Consider the following 7,273-nt stretch of genomic DNA (forward strand, 5'->3'; position numbering starts at 1 on the left):
CAGTTCCCCGTTAGCCATCCCCTGATCAATGGGAGCCTGCGGGCCAGGGGAGGGACCAAGCAGTCTGCCTTCCCACCCACTCACAAATCACTGCTGCCATGGATTCATTGGAGCCTGAGGGACCCAGTTCTCCCGTTAGCCATCCTCTGATCAATGGAGCTTGAGGGCCAGGGGATGGACCGGTTGTCCGTTAGGTCGTTACAGACCCTGGGTCTTTATATATTAGGATTTGTATACTAGAGGCCCAGTGCACAAAATTTATGCACAGGTAGGGTCCCTAGTGGCTGCCAGCTGCCAGCTGGGGCCTTCTCTCATTCCACGCCGCCCCCTGGTGGTCAGTGCACATCATAGCGAGCAATCAAACTCCTGGTTGGTCAAACTCCAGAGGGGACACTTTGCATATTAAGCTTTTATATATATACTAGAGGCCCAGTACACGAATTTGTGCACGGATGGGGTCCCTAGGCCTGGCTGGTGATCAGGACTGATTGGGGCCATCTCATCCAGTCCCAATCGAGGCTGGGCCAATCAGGGCTGGGCTGATCGAGGTCTTCTGGCTGGGGGAAAGTACAGAGGGGAGGACCACAGGAGGTTGGCCAGCTGTGGGGAGGGACTGCGGGAGGTTGGCCAGCCCTGATCGAGGCAGATCAGGTTAGGTCAGCCAGGTGGAGGGACTGGCTGGTGGGAAGGGACCGTGGGAGTTTGCCTGGCTGCAGGAGGGACCAGGGGAGGTTAGCCAGCCACGGGAGGTTGACTGTGGGAGTGCACTGACCACCAGGGGGCAGCTTCTGTGTTGAGCATCTGACCCCTGGTGGTCAGTGCGCATCATAGTGACCGGTCAACAGGTCATTCCGATCGTTCCAGTCATTCAGTCGTAAAGGTCACTTAGGCTTTTATATGTATAGATAGATCTTCTTTGGTAAAGAATCTGTCCAAATATTTTACCCATTCTTCATTGGGTTATTTGTTTTCTTATTAATTTTTGAGTGTCTCGCTTCCCTGCACTCTGGGCTGGAAAGGTCAAGGCATTAAGCTGGATAATCAGGGTGGTCACCTCATTTGTTTCTCATCTCTCAGGGGTCACGCTTTCATGACTTAATGTCCGGTGTCTGCAAAACTTTTGTTTTTAATGATTTTTGTCCAGTTTCTTGTTTTTTTCTTCCAGTCAGGAGGATAAATTTGGTCTCAGTTACTTCATACTGACTGGACGCACAAATTCATATCTGGTTTGCCCTAATGAATGCATTTTTATTTCTTCCTTTTTTTTTTTTTTTTGCTGAACATAAAAACCTTCAGCATTTTGAAGATAATATTCATTGTGTTCTGGCTTGCATCATTGCTGTTAATGATCTCTCACCTCTCAGCCTATTATTGCTACTTAAAAGGTATTATAACGTTTTTCTCTGGCTTCTTTTAACATTTTTTCCTCAGTCTTTGGTATTCAGTAGTAGTATTATGATGTGTTTCTATGCAGTTCTCTTTGTATTTATTCTGCTTTGAAATCTTGGCACTTCTTGAATTTGTTGCTTTATGTTTTCTTTCATTTGGACAAGTTTATGACATTAATCTTTCAAATATTCCTTTTCTTCCTTGTATTCATTCATATTCTCTCTCTCTCCCTCTCTCCCTCTTCCCTCCTTTCCTCACTCTCCTTCTATAATTCCAATTACACATATGTTACACTTTTTATTGGCATCTCATATGCCTCTAATGCTCTTTCCTGAACTTTCAAATCCATGTCTCTCTTTGCTTTAGTCAAGATTGTTTCTTCTGACCTCTATTTCACTTTAATAATTTTCTCTCCAACTAAATCTAATCTGCACTGATGTCTTAATTTGGGGTAATTATTTGTCAGTTGATTTTCCACTTGAGTCTGGGGAAGTTATATGTCTCCTCTCCTCTGAAATTTTCATCTTGTCTTATAATTTCTGGAACTTACGTTAATCACATTCACTTTAAGTCTCACTGCTCCAAAATCTGTATTTCCTATTGACCTATTTCTATTTTTCCCTCTTGGTTTCAAGTTTATACCATCTTTACCTTGTTTTTTAAATTCTGGGTCACACATTTTTTGTGATGAACTACAAGAACACTTGAGAGTCTGGATGATGTTATATTCTTCAGAAAACATTTAATTTAGCTTCTTGAAAACAGTTAGTTTAGGGGAGGATTACTTTAATATAATCATAAATTGAGTTGATTCGAAGCTGAGTCCTTTACTCCTTATTCCCATTCCATGAATGCTCATTAGGAATTTAAGGGAATCCCTTTAATTGAGTCCATGTATTCTCACAATCTAAGAAGGGGGTTCAAATTCTGGGAATCTCAAAAAAAATGACAAATGCCCACCTAGCATATTATCTAAAAAAGTGTAGTCTAGGGGAAAGTATGTATTCTACCAAGTCTCAAATACGGGTCTAGTTAAACATATAAAAAATAATTCGATCTGGTCAGAAATAGCTGACCAATGCTTGTCCTGATAACCTGACAGATTCATCAAGTCTGTGATTCTAGATTTATGCAAAAGGAATGGTAGTAGAACTCCTTTTCATTTTCCTAACTGTGAACCTCAAATAATACAGTTAAAACAGAGAAAATGCACATTTCCTGGATCATAAATAAAAATTAACATTAGGATCTAGAGCCATATATACTAACCTTTGGGTGGGGAATATGGACTTATTTTTGGAGCCAATGAAAGCTATGGGCTCTCCCTCCAAAAAAGAGAAACGTACAATCTGCACTTACATTCCACATTATATACACCCTTTCAGAGAGCTTAGAGCCCAAGTGAAGCTTGTAAGTGGGCCCACTATTAAGAATTCCTGCTGTAGAACAAAGAACATTTATTCTTTGCCTTAAAGAATAAACAAAAATACAACATTGAAGTTTCATGAAATGCTTTCTTATTCAACACTTCTCAATTATGTGCATCATAGAACCCATATTCCATATTCTGCCTTTTATTTTATCAGAGACTTGACAATGGAGAATCTCTAATCAGAGAAGGGGGAAAACTCACTTAACCTTTAGATTAAAAAATATAATAATACATAATAAACACCAATTCTGTAGGCACATGCCCTGAAGGAGGGATACCTATCTTCCAGCAAATCAATTTCAGAGACGCATGGGAGAGTTAGGGGCAAACCCCCGGACCACAGTGGGAAACTATAATCCTAATGTTGTGTCTTTCTCACAGATAGTCCTTGTTAGGTCCACAGAGTCAGTGCAAACATTTAAATTAATTGTGCACACATAGAAATTGGGAAATTTCATGCATTTTTTTTTCTGTCTCTTCTTGAAAATTCAGGAGATACAGAATTGGCCTATACTTCTATGTAGCAACAACCAATAAGGGCTGAGAGCCACTACTTGTTTTCCCAGTTCACTGCAATTCCCACAAGCACCTACTCCAGGGTTTCCCTCATTTCTGGTAGGTGGCTGGCTTTCGTAGCACTGGAGCTTGTGACCCATGATGGCCAGCCCTTGAATAAATGAATGTTGACCCAGGGTCCCGGAACACTGTCTGCTGAGCAAGCCTGCTTTCCCCATTGCCTGCCAGCTTCTAACATTACACCCAGCTCTTTGAAGGGAGATTCCAAACGCATCCCATTCTCTCTGAATGCATCTCTACTCAATTTTTTCCAGATAACTTCCAGCTGACCTCCCACCATGCTCTTCCCAAGAACAAAGCTTCCTTAAAGAATGGAGAAATGCTGCCCTTTGCAACAACATGGCTGGATCTTGAGAAAATCGTACTAAGAGAAATAAGTCGGGCAGAAAAAGTTAAGAACCATATTATTTCACCCATATGTGGGATATAAAATTGAAAGCCACAAATGAACAAACAAGAGAAGTAAACAAAAACTGATACACACAGACAACAGTATGGTGGTTACCAGAGGGAAGGGGGTTAAGGGGTATTCCAGAGTAAAGGGGCCAAATATACAGTGATGGAAGAAGATTTGACTTTGGGTGGTGGGCACACAATGCAATAGACAGATGATGTGTCATAGAATTGTACACTTGAAACCTGTATAATTTTATTAACCAATGCCACCCCAATAAATTTAACTAAAACGAAAACAATGAATGGAGAGAGGACTGTACCTGGAATGCTAACCTCACAGTTAACAATTTCCACGGTGCTCCCATTTCTCTAGACCACTTTTTCTTTCCTTGTTTTGTTTTTAAATTTTGACCTTCTTTAGAAGGGTTAGTACACTTCATCAGGACACTTAGTGCTGAAAGCTCTGTCTGAAAGGACTATATTTCCCAGTGAAATGTCTTAGCTATCATGGTTAGTATCTGTAGCAGAGCTGGGTCAAAATTAACATATTACAAGAGCTTGTGTGAGCCTGGGTGGCAAACTTCCCACCGGAAAGGGTAGGCACAAAGGTCACGCTCATCAGCTCATACCACAGAGAATGCAGAATCCTAAAAGATGATTTCTCCTTTTTCTAAAAATAAAAGTCACCGATTTCTTCTTGCTGTAGCCACGACCTCCTCCTGCCCACACACAGGACTCACACAGACACCACTCACCCTGGAGTCTACAGCTAGTTTCTCTCCTATCCGTTTCTGTGAATTTGATTTCCTGGAATCAGTTCCCAGCTTAGTTAAATATATGCTACATTGTGTTACCTTTTTTGTTTGTTTGCTCTGATGGAAATGATTATTTAAATCATTAACAAGACACTAGCCCAGACCCCAATGATGACTGAAGTTAATAACGTAGAGTTCTCATCTGCAATACATCCCATGTGACCTGTGCCTGTGGTGGGAAATTTCTTTAACACCTCACCCCATTATGTAAATACCACAGAAGTGCATCCCTATGTCAGCCACTGAAGTGCAGGCTGTAATCCCCAGTTGCACATCCCAGCGCACAGCCTATCGGTGGGATTGCCCGAGGGTCGTGGGCCACAGGTTGCTGTGGAGATACATGCTCAGGGGATTCTGCACTCGATTAGAAAGCTGAGCCTGACTTGGCCACTCAGTCAGCGTGATGTCAAAAGGACAGGTTATTTTCTGTTACTTGTCGGCTGGTGTTGGCGTTATTAACCCTGAGGTTGGTGACTGAAGCATACACTTTACCACTAATCCTTCCAGGTGAGAGTTCAAATCTCTGAGAGCCAAGCTGTGTCCTCAGAGAACAGAAGGTGAAGAGAACTTCGCGCACCCGGCCACCGGCTTTCTCCACAGGCTCGGGCATCACCACCGAAGAGCACGTCGCATCTTCAGTTAGGAGACTGACCAAAAGGTGCAGCCACTGGAAAACATTCCAAGCTCCCAGCGTCTCAGAGTGTCGCAGACCTTCATGTCACCAGATACATTTGCTTAGTCTACCCGGAGAAAGACACCTGAGTTTGCAAAAGGCTTTCTTTTTCAGTGAGATCTCACTCTTTTGTCCCAAACCACCATCAACTTATATTATCCTGTGTCTCTAAATTACTATTCTCTCTCTCTCTCTCTCTCTCTCTCTCTCTCTCTCTCTTTCTCCCTCCCTCCCTCTTTACAAAGCATGCTGTCTTTCAATTAACATAGTGATGACCTATTGTTCCCCGTTACCATGCTAATCCTGAGCTGGTGTGAAATTACTTTATAATAAACACTATGGAGTTCTGACTTTCAATTAATTTTTCACATGCCGCGCTAAATCAGATTAACTCTGCCCCCACCACCACCACTTCTGACCACAGACGTAATTCTTTCCTTATAATGAACTCGAGGATTAATTTATATGGAGCAGATCTGTACACATTTGCAAATAAATGTAAAGATAGACTTTGTGCCATATTTGCACTGTGCACAGGGCTGGGTCTAATGCAGACTCTTTGAGTGGATTAATTTTTTGTGTTCACTGGGGTGGGGAAAGATATTGCCAAGTTGTTGTTTCTCTTTGAAATTCTAACTAAATGCCTCCATGAAGAATAAGCAAAGAAACGCTCACATGTGCCACAAAGCTGAGAGCGGGGACTGCTCCCATAAATCGCACAATGCCACATTAGGAGAAGCTGAAGGGAAATGTAAACACTCTGCAATGGAAACAATAATCATTAATACTAAATTGATTGGCGCTCTGCCTCCGTGTGCACACTGACATTCATCCTGAATAAAGGGGGGAGGGTGGCTTTTTAAATGACCATTAAATTGAAGGAATTTGATGACAATTTCAAGCAAATGATGGCTTGTGCCTTCTTAAAACTAATATAGCCCCTGCGCTAAATTATATTTTTGGCGAAATAATTATTTTCCATCTCTGAAACTCGTTATTAGAACGGAGTGATGGAAGATGAATGTGGGCACACACTAAATGAACAAATTTGTGTTAAAAAAATTAATCATACTACCCAGATGCTGGGCTATATGTTTTCTTCTGTCAGTCTCCAGTGTATTTCATTCAGCTTATTTCATTACTACAAAATATTGATAGAAAAATTTCCCCAACACATATTTCCTTTCTGACACCAAATGAGAGAAACTGCCAGAAGAACTAAAGGTACGGCACATATAAAAGATAAATGTGTACTTAGCAAATCCTTTAAACCAATCTTTTGCTAACAACAGAAGAAATAAAATCTTGTTTAGTGTTGCAATAATGAAAATACTTTCCATTGAGTTATTTTAAGACAGACTGAGCAAATTACACTTGGCAAACACAGGAAATTTATTTATTCAATTATTTAACAGGTATTTAATTGATGCCTGCTATGTGCTAACCACTATTTTCAGTACAACTGATAAGACAATGAACAAACTTCCCTGCCCTCATGAAGATTTCCACCTACAGAGATGCATTTGAAATTATAGACTCCATCACCATCACCATGATCACTTTAAACTCTTACTATATGCTCACCATTGTGCCAAATGGCTTCCTGTTATATATTTCAGTCCTCATTTCCTTCTAGTTATTATTATACATATTTAATAGATGAATAACTAAAGCTCAGAAGTTAAGTAATTTGTCCTCATCCCACAGATATAAAGTGTAAGAGCTAGAATTCAAAACTGCTATACGGCCTCTGACATTCATTGCCCCAAAAGCATGTATTTGTCCAAAATTTTATTTTTTTAAACCATGTGGGTAAAAATAGGAGCAGAAGGCACAATCCCTCACCTAAGGAAATTTCCAGTCAGTTGGGAGAAAATTGCACATTTATGAAATAACTATCCTTAAAATATCTTTGCAACAGATAAATGTGTAGTTGTTAGACCTGAAGTGTGCATTTTGATGGGGGAATGGGGTAGTATTATTTGCTGACAT

The sequence above is a fragment of the Cnephaeus nilssonii genome (genome assembly GCF_951640355.1).
Source record: "Cnephaeus nilssonii genome assembly, chromosome: 6".
In the NCBI taxonomy this organism is placed as follows: domain Eukaryota; kingdom Metazoa; phylum Chordata; class Mammalia; order Chiroptera; family Vespertilionidae; genus Cnephaeus; species Cnephaeus nilssonii.